General features: G+C 42.4%; 1 long non-coding RNA gene across 1 annotated transcript in view; it reads right to left on the bottom strand.

Moving 5' to 3' along the window:
• Positions 1-8314: 8314 nt before the first annotated feature.
• LOC115294477 overlaps positions 8315-19865 on the bottom strand; it is a 58593-nt gene continuing 47042 nt past the window's right edge. Inside the window, exon 3 of the long non-coding RNA XR_003909902.1 lies at positions 8315-8416. This is a non-coding gene — a long non-coding RNA (uncharacterized LOC115294477). The remainder of the gene's footprint in view (positions 8417-19865) is intronic.

The following is a 19865-nucleotide window of genomic DNA, read 5'->3' as shown; positions in this document are numbered from 1 at the left end:
CCCGCCCGCGACCCTCCCCGCGCGGCCCGCGCCCTTGCCGCGCCGCCTCCCCACCCGCCCGCCGCGGTCCGCCAACCTGCGCTTCCTTCTCCACCTTTCGCTCGCTCGCCTCCGCCGCCTCCGCTTCTCTCCAGCTGGGCTTCCCCTCTCCTCCCCTCCTACTTTTTGCCCCCGCTTCCCTCCCTCTCCTCCGCCCCCCGCCCGGCGGCCTCTCCCCGTGGAAATGAAATCGCCCCTCACCAGGATCCACGCGTCAGCCGCTGCCACCTCATTGGTCCCCAAAGCAGCCCAGCAGTCCGGCCTGAACCGGGACGGGGGACTCGGGGAGGGGAAACGGAAGGTGGGCACGGTCCTGGGACACTGGCGTGCCTGAGAGGCCGTTGGCAGAGGATGTGGCGCCGGCACGGAGTCCTCGTCCCCACTCTTCCCTCCCGCCGCGGAGGCGCGTCCCCTCCCGGGCTTCGCCAGCGAGTGGAGGACGAGGGGGCTTGGCCTGGAACGTGCCTTGCCCAAGCGTGGGTGCGAGATGGAGACTTGGGTCTGAAATAATGGCTTTTGAATTCTACGACGTTTAACACACCACCGTCCCTACAGGAAATACTGACTTTACTTTCAGCGTCTTTTTCTTAATGGGAGACGGGGTGGGGGGGGCGGTGTCGGTGGGCAGCTGGAGAGCCGTGCGGGCAAGCCAGCAGTGGTGACCGCCTCTTTCCTTATTTCCGAAGTGAAATCAGGGAGAGTGGAAGCATTTATGGTAACGTTGGCTCACGATCATCTCGCTCTTGCCCTTTGGAAGGCTTTAAATGGTTTTTAAGAAATTCTCTTTCCCAGGAGAGATGACTCGGAGAAGTTCACTCAGCAAAAGCTATTGAGGGCCACTCTCTGGCTCCAGGGTGTGGCTACTTGCCTGATACTGCCCCGGAGGAAAGTGTGAGGAAGCAAGTTCTCGTCCATCCATCCTCTTTGTTCCCTTGCCAGGTCCAAGCGAGCAAGAGTGGCGCCACGATCCTGGGAAACTCGGCACTTAATCTGGGTTAATGGCACTGGGGATGTGTAGCATGTGTGAGCCTGTCATTGAAGATACATCATCGATAATATATTTACTCCATAGAATAATGGTAGTAAATTATACGTTAACGCCACGTAATACTATATTATTACATATGTTCATTACAATATAGATTCGGTATATGATAATCAGAAACGACCTGGTAGTTTAAAAACTGGGGTTGTCTGGGGGCGCCTGGGTGGCTCAGTCCGTTGAGCGTTGTCGGACTTCAGCTCAGGTCATGATCTCAAGGTCAGCGAGTTCCAGCCCCCGGTTGGGCTCTTGGCTGACCGCTCAGTCTGGAGCCTGCTTCTGATTCTGTGTCTCCCTCTCCCTCACTCTCTGCCCCTCTGCCATGCACGCTCTGTCTCTGTCTCTGTCACTTTCTCATAACATTAAAAAAATTAAAAACTGGAGTTCTCTGGATGACTAGTGTAACACTGCACACAGTGCACGTGGAGTCCCTGGGCTGCTCTGTTGGCCGGAAAAAGGCAAGTTGTAGGATTAGGAGGACATAACTCAGCAATCCTGTTCTGGACCTGGTTTGGACAAATACAATAATTACTGAAATGAAGACTACCTTGAAGACCAGCAGAAGACATTTCACATGCTTTTAATTTGATTTCCTATTGAAACACTAAGTTTCTCTCTCTCTCTGCTTTTTGACATAAACAGCCAAGAGTGTGTCCTGCAGTGTTGTAATTTGTTTACTGTAATTTATCATACATAAGACTTTAAGTACATACATGGAAAGTGGCTTCACAATTTTAAAAACACATATTATCCCTCAGTAGAAAATATAAAATCAGATGACATCATATGGCACTAAAAATACTTGAAAATATTGGGCTTAATTCATTCACATCTGGTTAAAATAAAAATACTGTTTTTTTGTGTTTTTCTTTTTTTTTTTTTTGCCTTGTATAAACTCCGAGAAAAGTACATCTTGCTTTCATCCAGTAGATATGGATGGAAATTGGTGTCATCCTTGACGTAGTCTATAGAGAGCATAGTTTCACTGCCAGCTTGTTAAATATTTTGACGTCCTGATTTTTATAAACCAGATTTTAATTTATCGAAGGACTAAATTGTTGAAGAATAATAAATGGACATCTTCATCCCACTGCTGTAAACATCTCCTAGCTTCTAACAATGAGTCAGGTGTTAATTCCGTTTAAATGGTTCCATAAGAGAGGCCCCGACTGCATTGCATGTACAGAAAATGGGTTTTCCGAGGAAAAGAAAAGTTCTCTGTTTTTGTGCAGCCAAAGGAAGAGTGTGAAAGGGCAATCTTTGAGATGTTGTTTCAGACATTTTCCTTTTTTTTTTATAGTTCTTTTGTTAGGGTTTACTCTCTTTCTAACATGTTTTTGATTACATGTTTACCATTGTTTCCATGTGATTATCTTTATACTGTGATTTAAACCTATGCTTATATATACTTTCCTACATCATCTATGAGTTTGCTTTTGCTTGGATTGTTTGTTGGTTTGCTTCTCCTGTGCAGTCTGTTGCTAAATCCTGAACCACATGCCAAAGTGTGGAAGTCGTGAACTAGTGGGGTTGGAACAGAGCTGCTAGATTGTAGACTGGATGGCAAGAAAGCCAGCATCCTCAACATCCTGTTAGTTTTTTTTATCAAGCTCATAAACTACTCTGCCTAGGTTTTTCAATTGCTTATTACCAACCAGTCTCTGATACTCACTTTCCTAATCAAGCATCTGCCTCAGTGGCTAATTAAGTACCAGTGATAGGGCTTAGCAACCACAGCTACGGGCCACATACCCCTTTTAAGAATACTCCCTCCCACGCCTAACACTACACAGGATGTACACATTTTGGAGAATGATTTCTGTTTCATGTCCATTTCTTATCCTCTACTCTTCAACTGTCACACCCCATCAAGATACCAGGGAGTTCATGTTACTCATATTTTGATCTTCAGCACTGAGCACATTTTTATACTCAAGAGTTAGCTACTGAAAATAATTAGTACAGAAGTGCATTTCACTGTATATCATCTGCCAAAGAGCTGACATCTAATTGTTCATTCAATTATTACATTAAACATCTGCCTCTATCTTTTTACCCAGTTTCCATTATATATCTTTATGTGCTACAAAAATTGGTTAAATCTGCTATAACACTGTCAGTGATTAAGCAGAATACCATTCTCTTTTTTCCTATTCTTTCAACGTAGATTTTCCCTTCTTTAAAAAAGAAATTATTTATTTTGAGAGCTCTCGGGTCGGAGAGGAGCAGAAAGAAAGGGAGAGAGAGAATCCCAAGGAGTCTTTGTCATCACAGAACCCAATGGGGGGCTCGATCTCACAAATCGTGAGACCATGACCTGAACCAAGAATCGAAATCAAGAGTTGGACGCTCAACCAACTGAACCACCCAGGCGCCCCTCCCCTTGAATATTTCTTTTCTCTCTTCTTAGGGTGAGATTTAGCCTTTTGCTTCATCTTAGACTTCTAATAAACTTAGAACTGGGAGGGAGATGAAATTCAAATCCAGCAGCTTAGCTGCTTATAATATAGCAGCTTTAATAAAAGGTTTGGTATGGAAAAAACTTTATGGATTGTTAAGCTGATTCACTGAGATTATCCTGGGATTTCAACTAATCCTGTTACTATGCCTTACCTATCCTTACAGATCATTGGAAGTTTCACTGTTGGTATTTTTAAATGAAACAATGAAATCTTGGGCAAAAATTCGATCCGATCAAGGAGAGTGTCTTGACATGTTCTAAGGCAGTTTGGGGCAAAAATACAAAAAGACTCTACCAGGGGCAAAGGGTTATTTGTGGGGTTTCTTTGGGTTTTTGCGGGGGGGGGGGGTTTGGGTAAATCACCTGATTGAGGGCCATGGTCTTTCCTCTATGTTCCTTTTCCATAGTGCACTACCAACAGAGAGCACAGTGAGTCTGTAAAGCTGCTGAAATACCTAGAGGAAGTCTGGGTCCATACTCTATTCGGGCAGGCAGTATGTAAGTTTCATGACTGGATTTAACTACATACACTTTAACCCAGTAGGCAGAGTTTTTGCAGGTTAGCGTTTTATTCTACCTGAGGCTGACTTGGGCTCACATTTCACTTGCACCCCCAAGAGACTCTCTGCCCATTCTTGTAACGCTTCATCCAAAAACCTTCAGTTTTGATTTAAAAGAGGAATTTCTTCAGCAACCTGACCCCAATAGATTGGTCTCCTTTTCCAGGAATTCCACTCACATCATCTTTAAGAGTTCGCCTTTTCCCTGGATACTTTTTTTTTTTTAAGGTAGACCATGCCCAAGGTGGAGCCCAATGTGGACCTGAACTCAGAACCCTGAGATGAAGACCTGAGCTGAGATCAAGAGTCGATGCTTCACTGACTGAGCCACCCACGGACTGCATTTTTCTATATACTTTTTATAGAAAACCTTTTCCCCCTCAGGGTGGCTTGTTGCCTTCAGATCTGTTTGAACAGACGCCCCGCTGGGTTATATCCTATCTCCTTATCTGTCTACTGACACCTCCAATCTGAATCAGGCTGCCACTGACAATAGCAAAATGTGTCTGAGACTTGTGCTCCCAGAAATCAGCAATGGATGAGAAATGCCCCCACTGTTTTGTGTTCTGGGAAATGGCTTACCACAAAGAGCCACCTCCCCCATAGGACTGATAAACCTCACGGTCTACTTTTTCTCATGATTTCATAAGATTCACAGGTGCCTTCCGTGTTTACCTATGACCAAGGCCAGCCAGAGACTTTTCCCTTTCTGCATGAACGTGCTGACAAGACTAGACACAGACCCTCCAACTTCCTTTTCTTTGTCTCATGAATAAATAGCTAAGATTAAACTGTTTGTCCCTCTGAAACCTGCTAGACACAGAAAAAACATTTCCTGTTCAGCTAACTGATCTAGACCTCCCTTGACTGCAAAGCAATCCCAACTGTATTTCCCCCACCTGCAGCTTGCGTCTCCCTCCCTAGAAAAGTCTAACACAAAATCCCCACGCAGAAACACTCAGATACTTGGATTTAGGGTGTTCAGGCTATTGCCAGACCCGAATAAAGTCAACCTTACTTGTCTGTGCTTGGCTTTGATACCATCCTCTCCCACTTTGGGTTCTTGTGTCTTTTTTCATCTACACGAATAGCTACCCTAGTCACTGGCATAAACTGATGTCGTGGACCTGTTATGTCATCATAAGATGGTTATTTCAAAGCAAAGTTTTACATCCAACTTTTTTGTCTGCCAGGGAAATTCCTAACACTCTATAACAATAACTGAGAAGTGTTTTAAATCCTTCCAAATGCAGTCTTATTATTCAGCTTTTCCATACATTTGTTTTTTGCCGTTGGTGACTTACATAGCCCTCTGACATCAGGGTATTCAACTTCATTAGGGATAAATGAAAATGCTATAAATTGCCAAATGGTCAGCATATTTGCTTCCATAATATGACACGTATACATAACAATATCTTAGTTTTAACTACTCAGCCAGATTCCTTATTCTATACCATGGGATTAATATATTTCCCAGAGCTTCTACATTAATAGTTTGCCTACTGGCTTACACTACTTTCCAATGTGGGCCAATAGGAGAGAGAAATAGTTTCTAAGACTCAGGCCCAGGATGGGTATTTTCAACAACTGGTATATCCCACAGATTAAAGACCTCTTAAGAAAGGGAGGAGGGCTGCGGGAGGGGAGGAGGGAGAGAGAGGAAGGGGAAGGGAGAGGGGAAGGATAAGGGGGAGTAGGAGAGAGAGAGAGGGAATTCATATAAGATTGGAAAACTATGGCTTGGAGGTCCTGCGAAATTCTGTAAACATGGAATCTTCACTGCCAAGGGCACACATATACACTAGAGATTTCACATGTGTGCATAAACATCGATTAAATCTCGAACTGGAGGTTTTGGTATTTGAAATGAATTTGATTAGATTGTTCTAAAAAGGAATGCAGGTCAGCTGAGTGCGGTTAAGTGATTTGAAGAGGAATGTGAGTCAACTTCCGAACACTGTGCCGCGTTCACATGGACCTGCCTCAGTGGCAGAACAGGAGACTTAAGAACATGCATTCCACTGATTACTTATCAGCTGTAACTGCAGTGTGGATTTAATTGCATTACCACAGTCTCTCTTCTTCATTTTGATAATCATTTCACTATAACACATCCTCTGTGCCTTGAATATTACTGTGATGTATATTGGATTCAGAGCTTCTGCTGTCTTTATAAGTAACTCACCTTTTTTCTTACCGGTCCTATTTTGAGACCAAACCCAGGCATTTGGAGATGACTGCATAGGTCTACAGAAGACGCTCACTATTATGAAGTGTGACAAAGGGGTCTCAGTGCTATGGGGATTAAGGCCAGGATGCACTAGTTTTGGGCTTTATCTCTAAGCAGCTTCTATTAAGTTAATAGAACAAAAACCTTTCCCCTTGAATAAGCCACGCAGAAACATTCGAACTGGTTACCTCTAAGCAGCAGAAGAAGCTGTCAGTGAATGGAATGCATAAGTAATTATAATCCCCTCTGTTCCAAAGCAGAATAAATCCTGTTTCCAAGCAGCTTTTCAGAAGAAAAACTAGTTCTTAAAATGAAGTAAGGTTTGCAGTCCTCTTTGATATGACTGTGTTATGAGTTTTACTTTTTTTCTCTAAATTTATAGCTTCCAGTTCCCAATTCCTCAGCTTGGGGACATATGGTCCTCTTTAGAAGAAAACAAGGAGAGAGAAAAACTAAATTCATATTGAACTCGATGAAGAAAGCTGATGGCCGATGAAAAATGTTCCTTGTAAATCATGGGCTATGTTTTAAAGGTGGCTTGTGGGAAGAAGAGAGAAAGACGTAATTGTTGATAGACTAAAGGCTTTTCCATTTAAAGTCTAGGGCAGCCCTGCAAGTAGAGGTTAGGCACACTGATCTCCATGTCCAACTTTCTGGGTTGACCTCTCAGCTTCATTTTGTACCAGCCTTGAAGTTAGTTAATGTGGCCAGGCCTTAGTGTCCACAACTACAAAATGGATGCTAATAGTTCCTATCTCACACGATCGTTATGATAACTGAGTAAGTCAATATTCTAAGGGAACTTAAACTTGGACACATTAAGAATATTAATAAGTTCATTTCACATTAATAATATTAATAAGTTCATTTGTCAAACAAATGAACTGTGGAAGGTCTATAGCACCTGCGTGAATTTTCTGGAAATTTCCCTGGAAATATGGATTCTGAAACCTAGGGCTGTGCTACCTGTGTGTAGAGTTCACATCTTCTCTGCTTACATCACAGCATTAAATAGCACTGGGGAACTTTGCTTCTCGAACCAGAATAAAAGTATGTCTTGGGTTCCTATGTGGCATGTGCATAGTTATCCATGACCCTACTTTTATTATAAGCCCTTAGATTACATTATTTAGAAAATCTTTCAGTTCGTGTTAAAGTATTGTTGCGGGTGCTCTAGCAATTTAAGATTATTGAAAATGTGGCTCCTCTAGGGGTGCCTGGATGGCTCAGTGGGTTAAGCATCCAATTTCAGCTCAGGTCATGATCTCACAGTTCATGAGTTCGAGCCCTGTGTCAGGCTCTGTGCTGGCAGCTCAGAGCCTGGAGCCTGCTTTAGATTCTGTGTCTCCCTCTCTCTCTCTGCTCATGCTCTCTTTCTCTCAGAAAAAAATAAACTTTAAAAAAATAAAAACTAAATTGAAAAAAGAAAATGTAGCTCCTCTACCTTGATATTTTTTTTATTAATGTTTTTTATTTATTTTTTTTTTTGAGAGATAGAGAGAGACAGCGCAAGCAGGGGAGGGTCAGAGAGCACCTGCTGTGCACTGGGCAATATGCTAGTTGTTGAGGATGTACTGGGGTGGACAGAAGGGACTGCCTTTAAAAAGAGTCAATAAACAAGTATATTTCAGTGATGCTAAGAGCTGTGAAGGCAGAAAATAGTGCTGTGGCAAAAGAAATTAAGGATCTAATAGAACCCTCGGGGGTTGGGGAAGGTCTCTGAGATTTGAGGGATGAGAGGGAGCCAAGCCACGGAACAGGGAGGAGAAGAGTCCAAGGTAGAGGAACTGGCTGGGACAGCTGAACACCCACCCACCAACCACTAAGAAGCCAGGAGTGTCCAAAGTAGTTCTTAAATAACTAAGTGATTTAAGGAGGGTCCTATCAGTCTACCTCTTGGCCTGGCACCACACACACGAAAACAACCAGCAGTGCTGTTAGCCATGTATTCAGGAAACCCAGGTGGAAATGCTGACACATTAAAAGTGCTCGCACAGCATCTGTGAGAACAACATCACCGCATGCTGCGCATCCCCAGACAGCGAGTCTTCAGAGAAAGTCCAGCTCCCATGATATCCTCCCTGCGTGAAAACCAAGCGATGCTATTAAACACATGTGGCTGAGGTGGAAAGGAGATTCATTGTTCTCAAGCCCTGGAAAATGGAGACTGGAACACAAAATACTTTCCAGGACAAGTCAGGTACCGGGAAATCATGCAAGGGATAAAAAACGTCTATGAGAATCATAAGCAATGAGGGACATACATCTAAAAATGTTTGGTATCTACTGTGGAATTTAAGAAGTGTCATTTCAAACTTTGGAGTGCTTTTCCTCAGCTCTCACTTTTCCACATTTTCTAAAATCTGTCATGACCTTGGCAGTGGCTTTGCTAGCTAGATGGACGAGGGAAAAAGAGCTTGGAATCTTGGTACAGATTTGAGGAAATGAGCATTTTTGAAAAAAACACAATTCTATTGTTCACAGCATCCTGTCCTATTCAGACTATACTATAGTATTATATAAAAGCATAACAAGTCCACAGCAAATAATTTAAGTATAGTCTCCAGGGACCCTCTAGGGCCGTGTTGGTCGATACAGTAGCCAGTAGCCAGAAGTAGTTACTGGGAATGTGGGGTGTGGCTAGTCCAAATGGAGATGTGCAGTCAGTGTACTATCCACACCAGATTTCACCATCTGAACACAGAAAAGAGAATGTAAACTATCTCATTAATAATTGTATAATGTTCAGATATGTTGGATTAAATAAAACACTGAAAATTAATTTCGCCTGTAATTTTTTTCAAATCTCCCTTCTCAAAACTGAAACTCACACATTTCACTCACATTGTATTTCAATTGGATAGCTCTGTTCTAGGGAAGGTGAAAAATCACCTTCACCATACCTGCTCCCTAAGCATCCATCCTAAACCATTCTGTCAAAATGGATGGCAGTGTTGTCAGAAGGAAAAACAGGAGGCTAACCAGCTTCAGGTTTAGGTGGAAGGTAACAAATGGATGTGACAGTTACACAGTATTGGAAAAAATTGATGCTTGGTAGAAAACTCATCAATAAGTGTTGGAAGGAAATTACTAATGTGCTCTGAAGATGTTTCCAAAGAAGGAAACCAGGAGCATAAAATAACAAAATAGAACAAAACACTACTTCATCCTCAGGCCAAGTGACTGAAGGGCTGCAGAGTATAGGGTCCTTTGGATTGCTTGTGCTTTTTTTTAAAATATTTGTTTATTTTTGAGAAAGAGGAAGGGAGGGGCAGAAACAGGGGTGGGACAGAGAATCCTAAGTGGACTCTGCTAACAGCAGTGAGCTCAATGCATGGCTTGGGGCTCATCCTCATGAACTGAGATCATGACCTGAGCTGAAGTCAGATGCTCAGCCGCTCAACCCATGGAGCCACCTAGGTGCCCCTGCTTGTGCTTTTTTAACAAAAGAGTATGTGTGATTCTCCAAACTTAAACCCAAACTCCCTCTCCCTCCCTCCTAAACAACAACTAAACAAGCAGAAAACAAGCCAGCCTTTGTAATCAGTGAGCTAAGGCATTCAGTGTATATTCTGGATATTTCATGGCAATGGCCCCACTCCATGTAGACTATGCAACAGATGTCAAAGATGCTTAGCATGAGCTGAGAACAGAGGAAAATACTATTATATCTTCATACTTGGCTGAAGGAAAAATCTTTTCCCTTAAAAAGATCTATGTAAATGTATGCCATTAGCTAACTAGCTAATACATTAGGCTTCAAAGTGACCAGACTATAGGCGTACTGTTTTACTAATCCTCTGGCTTCCCCTGTTTTGAAATGGTTCTAGAAAAATCTGTTGTGGAATATTTTTCCCTTAGCTTTAACACTTGGCAGATGAGTTCACTGTCCTCTGCTCTTCCTTGTGTTAGTTACAAAGCTGTTTGTCATCTCTAGTATCCGGAACACCTGCTTTTTTTAAAGGACTCCTGGCTTAGGGGAAAAGAACATAATTTATTTTTATGCAAAACTCACCAGCTCAAGACTTTTAAAACGCCTCTCTGAAACACTGTATTTTCTTCCCCCCACCCCCATAATCAAAGAAGAAGTCTTTAAAATCAGAATTTTTCATTTTACCAGAGTTTCCTTTTGAGATAAATCACTGGAAAGCAAGTGACAGGACAGTTGGGAAAGCCAGAGTAAGAGGTTTTTGCTTGAAAGAGGATACACAAGGGAAGAAAATCACAGGCAGTCATGCCTTCCAATCCACCAAGAGAATTTTTAAGAACTCATGGAAGCCTAAGGAGATGAAGACCAAGAAAATGAGAGCGGTCTGTTACTTCTTCATCTGGAATGTGACATATTTAAAAATCCCATGTTTAGCATATATCTGTAGTTTTTGCCTACTTAGTAGACCTTCACCCTTCTGGTAACAGCTATTATATTTTTCTTCTGGGGGTAAAAAGGGGAAACTCACCCTTCTTTAGTTGATAGATTTGTTTATCACTCGACCTGCCTCCTTCACTGTGGGGTTGGGCACATGGACAAAACTCACCAATCAGTCTCTCATCCTAGTGGCCATAGAGATAACACAGGAATGGGGGATTGGTTGAGCAACAGAGAGAGACTCATTCACTCTTGTTCTGTAGGGTTGTTAGCTGTGAGGGTGATTTCAGTTTAGGGCAGCTATGACAGCCATCTTGGCTCCCTGAGTCATCAGCCTAATTGAGAATGAAGACAACATAGAGAAAGGCAGTATAGTGAGAAGGGTAAAGAGAAAGAAAATGTTGATGAAAAACTTAAGCCCCTGGTTTCCTATTCACATCATCCCCAAATCTCCAGTCTGCTTTCCTTTTTAGCATAGGCTAGTTTGAGCTGGGTTTTTGTTGCTTGTAATCAAGATTTACAATTAGTATGCTATGTTTGAAAGCAAATAACAATTGTGCAAAAAAGAGAGACAGTGAGAGAACAAAAGCAAAATAAATAAATAACAAGAGCTTCTGAAAATAGAGAAAAGAAAGAGGAAAAGTGGAAATGATTACATAATGTTTCCTTCCTTCTCTCAGTGTGTTAAGATTATACACACATATACACGGAAATTCTAAAGAGACTATCAATCTTAACATACACACTGGAATTGAACACCAACTAAATCATCACAATGAAATTAATTGTTCTTGGCATACAAGGTGCTCTGCAAGCAAAAGTGCAAATTTTGGAAGTATATCTCTCGGCTGTTTCCATATTGTTTTTTCTATTCACCATTTCCCTCATTTTTAAATTAAGAAATGACTTGAAAATCCACTAATGCATGTTCATTTCTAAAAAGATAAACAGTAAAGAAATCAACTCATTTGAAAATGAAAACCCAAACCTTACTTTTCAAATCTATTCTTCAAGTGTGAGTTTGAGTACACTCTTCCAGATCCTTCCCCTTGAGTGTTTCAAAAAATATTTCCTTTCCTTTGAACACAAAATCAAGTCAAAGTTTGCATCTTGTTCCCAACTTAATTTCTTATCAGTTGAAAGTATCTTATCACATAAAGTACCTTTTCACATAAAATATATAGGTCCACCTCATTTGATTTAGCCACTGATTGATATTTCAATGTATTGATGGACACTTGGTCTGTCATTGCTTTTTTGTTGGCTTTTGCTATTAGCTCTTGTGATACACTTATAAGAATGAATATATGTTCTTATACTCTTTTAAAAATTATGATGACTTTTATTACTGTTGCAGTAGTTTCCTACTCACAACCTATGAACTAATGACTCGGACAAGGGCCAATTAAATTTTTCATCTTGCACATCCCTGTGTGTGCGCACATGGCCGGTCTCATGAAATAGGCAGCAGGGAGGCGTGATTTGAAGTGTGAACGAAAGAGAAACATGAACAGAAATTATCTGGCCCGGGATGGATGAGGTCCGTGCCCACATCCTCCCTGCACTGCTGCCTTCCCCAGGTTAACAGATCTTGGCAGATGACTGACCCCCTAACCTATATCTGTGCCATTTTTGTTGTCAGCTTCTGTCAATTACCACACAAGACAGTTAGTAAAACAGTTCTTCACCTTCAGGCAGATGTCTGTTGTCCATTTGTCTAGGGCTTACATGCACCTCTAATTCTGAATTCTGTAGGGCCATTTAAGTCCTGGCAAGTTTGACCAGACAGTTGTTGCTCTTTAATCAGCCTGGTGGAGAGGATGCATTTATTTCATCTTTTGCTTTAATTCCTTTCCAGGGAAAGTTCTAGAGTTTTAAAAAATAGGTGAGCCCTTTCTTTTTGCTTTTGCATCAGTATTAAACCTGCAGACTTTTCAGTTCTTCTTTGGGGTGGGGAGGGGAAGGTGGTTTATGGCGCTTTAGGTGACTGAAACCTGACTCAATTACCTGTAATATTTTCCTCTACCTTCTCCAGGCAGGAGAAGTTGAAAAAAAATCTCTTCTTGTGGTGGTTCAGCCATTGGCTTCATTTTTTCACATCGGCATTTTTATGCCTGAGGCTAGAAGGTAAAATGTGCTGACTGATGTGTACAGCTTGTTCTCAGATAACCTGAGCAGTCCAGGATGTGCTGTGGCCTTGCCTGTGACCCCAGAGAGGCAGCTGCGTCCACTTTCACTTCTGTTTTGTTTTCTTCAGTTCTACTGAAAGAAAAAAAAAAACAAGACCAAAAACAAAACAAACAAACAAACAAAAAAAACCAACTCAAAAAAACCATGAGACAATTTTCCAGTGCAATCTCCGATTGGGGCAGATTATTTGGACAACAAAGCCAGGCCAGTAAAGACAGCAAGCCTTGCCTCTTTGCTGACAAGGAAGATGGACGCCTGGTGGCAGAGTCCTGTTCAACCCTGAAACATAGAAAAGCATCTGAAGCCCAGGTCAACCGGACTTCTAGGTTGTTCTTCTGTTTTGCATTGGCAATGATCAACGAGTCATCCATGGCTGCCCTCAAAGCAGGGTCCCATCCTTACTCAAGTACTCAAGAACAGTACTTGAGGGCAAAATTGTGGGGTAAGCAAAATTTATGTTGGGCACTGAGTACCTCACTGCACTTTTCAACTGACTTCTACCTATCAAAATAGGCCCTGTCTTACCACACATATTCTTACATCTGGACTGTGTACCCCATCCCAGACTTGTCTATCTCCAATCAACACTCACCACCAAAATAATATACTTGTCTTGTGTCCCACAGCATCTGGATCCTCTTAGGATCTGGAGTAAAGCTGATAAACTTAAAGAGGTGAAGGCTGCTAGTGGGTACATTTCAAGGATAATATATACAGTTAAGAGTCTCCTCATAAAACTGGTTAGAATCCCCTTTGTGCAAAAGAAATGAATATTATGGCGGGCTTTCTGGAGGTACTCAGTGGGAGGTATTCAGTGACAGAGACTTGCTTTCACAGACTCCTTAATGTACACTGAGAGGCAGCCGCCCACCCCGCCAACCGCACCCCACCTTCTCCCTTTGCTGCTCTGACAGGAAGCTTCACTGAATATCCTAACAGAGCTGCAACTATAACTTAGCGGTCACTAGGCTCCTCCCCACAGCAGGGGAAGAGGGCTCTGCCAGGGAACATTCTCCATCATATGGCAGCTTCTTGACATTCCATGGGAGAAGTAGTGAAAGATCGTGTTGTTTGAAATGTGTGGATTTTACTGATTCCTTTTCCTACACCTACCTCTCCCTTCCTCCAGGGCTAACCTGCCCTTGTCTTTTAGAAGGAACAGGAATTTCTAGGTGTGTGGATTCCCTCTACAGAGCCTCATTTAAATGACTGCCATGTTATGTTCAGCAAGGGAGCTCAAAAAATCACGTGTTGAGTCAAATTGGGATGAAGAAGACTGCATTGTTCCAGCCGAATAAAACACTCAGTGATTGCTTTTGTTGTTTTGTCTTTTCAATTCAGTCCCACATTTTCTAATACCTTCAAGTATTCTTCTTAAAAATTTATTTATTTATTTAATTTGAAAGAGAGAGGGAGAGCACGCTGAAGAGGCAGAGATGGGGGAGAGAGAGCAAATCACAAGCAGGCTCTGCACTATCAGTGCGGAGCCCGACCTGAGGCTCAAACCCGTGAACTGTGAGACCATGACCTGGCCTGAAATCAAAAGTCAGCCACCCATCGACTGAGCCATCCAGACGCCCCCGACATTTTTCTAATACCTTCAAATTCCTTGTTTCGTATTATGACTGTTTCTTCTTTAAACAGAATACAGATTAGGCATCCAAGTGGCTCAGTTGGTTTAGTATCTAACTCTTGATTTTGGCTCAGGTCATGATCTGATGGTTCATGCTGTCAGCATGGAGCCTGCTTAGGATTCTCTTTCCCTATTTCTGTCTCTACCCCTCCCCTGCTCACTCTCTCTCTCTCTCTCTCATTTTCAAAAATAAATAAATAAACATTAAAAACAAATAAACAGTACATAGATGGCCCAAGTCACACTGGTTTGACTTAACAATTTCTCAATCTTATTATGGTGCAAAAGCACTACGCATTCAGTAGAATCTGGGTTTTGAATTTTGATCTTTTCCTGGACCAGTGATGTGCAGTATAATACCCTATCATCACTGCGGGCAGCCACAGCTCCTGGTCAGCCTCTCAGTCATAAAGGTGAAAAACCAACGTACTTACAACCATTCTGTTTGTCACTTTCAGTACAGTATTCAATCAATTCCTTGAAATATTCTGCACTTTATGATAAAATAGACTTTGTATGAGATGATTCTATCTAACTGAGGGTTCTGAGTATGTTCATGGTAGGCTAGGCTACACTTTGACGGTAGACTAGACATATTACATGCATTTCAACCTCCAATATTTTCAATTTATGATGTATTTATTGGGACGCGACCTCATCATAAGTTGAGAAAGATCTGCAGACTATATGTTGTATTTCAATCTTATTTTCCAAGCAGCAGCTGAAAAATGCAGTATGTCATATAAGCGATTCTTGATTAGGATCCTAGGGAAGAGAATTTAAGCCAAGGTTCTCAGGAAGAAGGTGATCTATTTGTAGTTATTCAACATAACTAAAAATTCACTTCCTAGACTGCAGTCTTCCCTATAAAGATGTCCTCACATTCAGTTGATCATTCTCTGGTCAATCCTTGTAGTTATATTAGGTCCTTTAATAAGGTAGTTTGAAAGAAGTGACTAATGTTCTATTATGAAGAGTAGATTTTCCTGGCTATTTGACTATTTTGGACATAGTTCTATCTAAACACAGCACTTTATGATTTTTCCATAGGTGCAGGCCTTTGTTCAATTTCCCTAACTTTTAGCACAACATAAAGGAAATTTATAGATACAACATTAGTTAATTTTATATTCGATGCAGTAGCTATTTGAAGGATGAAGAATAATTGAAGACTTTGATTTAGATTGTCACAAGCTCTCAAATATCAATTATAAAATAAAAATTTATTTGCCTTTCCCTTACTTAAATATGTTCAAGACAAGAATTACACAGGAGAAAACTTCACATCTCAAGAACTTGAATAAAAATAAGATTGCAGTTATAAATCCCTAATCGGGGGATCTTAATGTTGGTGACAGGACATTGGGAACAAGCTAATTGGCAATGTGAGAGAGACCCAGGGCAGGAGGGAGATTTTTAAATCAATAGAGTAAACAACTGGCTGACATTGGATAGATAAGAGAAACTGGTTTCTGAGAGCAGTCTGTGCCCCTCGCTCGCAGGCTGAGAAAAGCTGAATTTATAATGTGGAGTGGCAAGTAGGGGATGAATCCAAGGATTTCATCTTGGGGCTTTGCCATAGTCCTAAATCATCCCTGTGGTCTCAGCTCAGGCTTCCCTTTTCTCTCCTCCAACCATTTGGCAAGGCAATAAAAATACCTGTCATTTTAGCCTTTGGAGGCAAAGGCTTGGGAAGAAGGTAAAATTCTTTTCTGTTCAATAAAATACCCTAATGCCCCGGATCTTTTGGCTGTGAGAGTTGAGCCCTTGCCCCTCCTCCCACCTAGCCTAAAAGGGTCTACTGCCCTGTGACACAATTTCTCTCAATTCGCCAGAACATTTTCCATGGACTTCTATCTTGCATTAATAGTACTTTTGCAAGTTATTTGCAGCTGTTACGTTGCCCAGTGCCAGGAACACCATTTGTTCTTCTTAGATGTGCTCCAGAAGATGTCATTGCCCTAGACACAGCCCCTGGCTCCGTGTAGCGAGAGAGAATGGCATGAGGGAATATTAAAGGGGGTAGGTAGCCAGCCAGGCACAGGCATTCAGAGAAGGAGATAAACTGGAAAGCAAATCCTTTTGAGAAATCTGAAAATACAGGGAGGGGCACCACTGAAAGGTGGGTGATCCTGATTATTTGGGTGTTTTAAGAGACAAATGATTCCTGATGGAACCTAGGGCACATGTTTTGAATATGTCTCCACAAATACACACCTCCCTGCATTTCCTGTCAAAAGGGATCACAGATCTGTGATCCTGAGGGTGTTTATTCCTGGAAGAGAATAAAGAGACTCAGCCAATGGGAGTATAGGAAGGGGGAGTCAAGAGGCTGTTCAAGGAGATTCACTAATGTATCCCTTGTTCCTCAAATTCTTCCTTTTCATTAATCTTGGCATGATTCCAAGACTACAGAGTTGGTTCTCTTACCCCAAAAACACAAGTCTGGGCATTAAACTTGGTACATGTCGATAATGAATTTTAGTTAAATATTTATATTCTTTTTTTTTCCTCCATAATATTTTATTGTCAAATTGTTTTCCATACAACACCCAGTACTCTTCCCCTTAAGTGCCCTCCACCATCACCACCACCTCTTTCCCCCCCCCCTTCCCCTTCAACCCTCAGTTCATTCTCAGCATTCAATAGTCTCTCAAGATATTCTTAAGAAGGGGGTGAGGGGGGGTGCCTGGGTGGCTCAGTGGGTTAAGCATCCGACTTCGGCTCAGGTCATGATCTCAGGGTTCATGGGTTCGAGCCCCACGTCAGGCTCTGTGCTGACAGCTAGCTCAGAGCCTAGAGCGTGTCTTTGGATTCTGTGTCTCCCTCTCTCGCTGTTCCTCCCCTGCTCATGCTCTGTCTCTCTTTCTATCAAAAATAAATAAGATTAAAAAATTTAAAAGAAAAAAAGAAGGTATTGAGGAATTAGGTGAAAAAAATCAGTTTAATATCACTGGATTTGGGTTCTACGAAGGCACATGTTTTTTTCTTCCTTTCCAGCATAATGTTGCAAAAGCAGTTTCTTGTTTCTTATAAAACTGCCTAGCCCCTGAAAACAACATAATCAGAAAAATTGCAAAACAATCATGGTACTGATCTTGGTATTAAGCTGTAATGAAACATTTTGACCTCCCGTGGCCCTACAGGCAGCCCCTCCCTATTTAATTAAAAAACAAAAACAAAAACAAAAACAAACCCAAGTTCTGTTTTAAAATTTCAGTTTAGGAGATTGAAATTAAGGTTCTGTAAACTAATGTGTCTCTGACTTAAAATATTTTGCATGTGGAACAGCCAAGTCGCAGAAAAGCCCAGTTCAGCTGCAAGAACCATGTGACACCTATAAAGCAGGCATGGGGGGAGGGGCATTTTTCATGGTGAGCCAAATAAGAAGCAGCTGGGGCTCGAGAGCATTCCTTCTCATCCCAGACAGTCCAAAACTGGGAACTGACATGACCGCTTTCTGTGCATGCTGCAAGAGCTTATCTTTAAATAGTCTCTCTGTTCAATTCATCTTTCATCTATTAATAGGAATACCCCTCTTCGGCTCCACCCCCAAACACCAAAGGGGCCTAGATCTCAAAGGAATAGTGGAGAATCCTTATTCCCTGGCACTTGCCAGGATGTGCAAGGATGGCCATGAAGAAGTGTAAATACCCACCCCGTGAAACTGCAGATAGGCCATATTGGCTCGGAAGTGAGGCCGTTCAAAGACGAATGTCCTTGAGAGTGGCAAAGCATCTGGGGACAAGCCCAAGCCAAAATATCTGGGAAATAATATGAGGAGCTTGTCCCCAACAGTACCAGGATGGACGTGCAAGGCAAAGCATGCTTCAAGCCTGAGGAAAGCTTGGAGGTCCACGAAAATGGGAAGAGATTTTACGTATTGTCCTATTTGACCTAACTATTCAAAGCCTGTTACCACATGATGGATCAGCTCATTGCTAACCTCAGGGCTGCAGAGTTTGAATAGAAGTCAGTGTGGGGAGAGCGGACTTGGGGTCAGGTGCTCAGGGGGCAATTCAGACATGGAGTGCATTTTAATCCCTGTTTGCCGTCATAGCAACATCTTAGCATGTCACAGGCCAACTCTTCAGGCTTCCTGACACGCCACATCTGGCCTGGCTACCCCTCCAAGGGACGGTTTTTGCATTTGTATGTAGACAGAGTCTCAGTCTATTTGAGTTACGATAGGCAGACACAAAGAACAGCTTGGAAACTTTGTCATTTATGTGGAGCACAACCCACAGAGGCAAATTTGTGTTCTTTCCGGACAGAAGAGCAACAGTATCTGGACTCTCATTCCCCACTCACAACCACTGCATGGCCAGACCTATGGCATGGCGCTGCCCTATATTTCAGAAAAGGCTGGCCACTGAGAGACCACTCTTGCTTGGGGGAGAGGGGGCGGTGAATTTGATGTGACCTGACCATTGTGGGAGATACTTATTCTAGGTTTGGGCCATGCCTGGAAGTCCCCCGAGGCTTCCGACTGCCTGGCACAGCAGACGTCAGAATGGCCTGCCTCTCTGGGAATGCCTATGTGTTCAAGACCAACCCAGACCTACAATGGACCTCTTCCCTCTTTGCAAAACAACTATGGTCCTGCACACAGTCAGGAAGGTCAGATTCACCCTGTGAGTTGCAGATACATGCCTTGGGGTGAGGAAACAGGAAATGGGCTACAAATGTCACTGGCACTTGGGCCAGATGTGGTGCCACCCCAGATACCTCCTCATCCAGGGACCTCTTTTGCTACATATCCTGGGAAATCCATGGTCCTCCACCTGCCAAACGACCCTCGCCTTGACATTACCCCAGAGACGGATGGCCTGGGTCATGAGTCTACCTGACCAAACCACATTCTGCAGAGCCAAATATTTCCATCAGTACAAAATCAACACATTTGCCAAAAACTACAAACCCACAATTCCAGTCTGTTAACGCTTGTGAAAGATAAAGATACAGAATAATCAGTTTCCTTGGATTCTTTAGTCTCCTGTGAGAGCTTTACTAGTGGTTTTAATTACCTTTCAGTTCCTACTTGGACCCTTAAGTAACTACAGATTTTAAGAGAAAACCTACGGGTCGGGATAAGTTACCAATTCACTCCCTGACAACAGCTATCAGGCGTCCCTGTGTGGAGTGATTTGTCCAATGTGGACACTTCATCGTTTGGAATCAAGGATTTAAAACTCTATTCCTCAAACAGTTATGTGCCCCTTAAAATCATTCTAACTACCCAGCTATTAAGAGAAACACAGGCTTCCCATGTTTCTGCATTGGACATTATCTAAGGGAGAAAACTCTGACCTCATACTCATGATGTAATGTGTATCAGAGG

This window comes from Suricata suricatta, chromosome 6, assembly GCF_006229205.1.
Source record: "Suricata suricatta isolate VVHF042 chromosome 6, meerkat_22Aug2017_6uvM2_HiC, whole genome shotgun sequence".
In the NCBI taxonomy this organism is placed as follows: Eukaryota; Metazoa; Chordata; class Mammalia; order Carnivora; family Herpestidae; genus Suricata; species Suricata suricatta.
The sequence above is the reverse complement of the archived record's forward strand: the minus strand, read 5'-3'. Positions and strand labels throughout refer to the sequence as shown.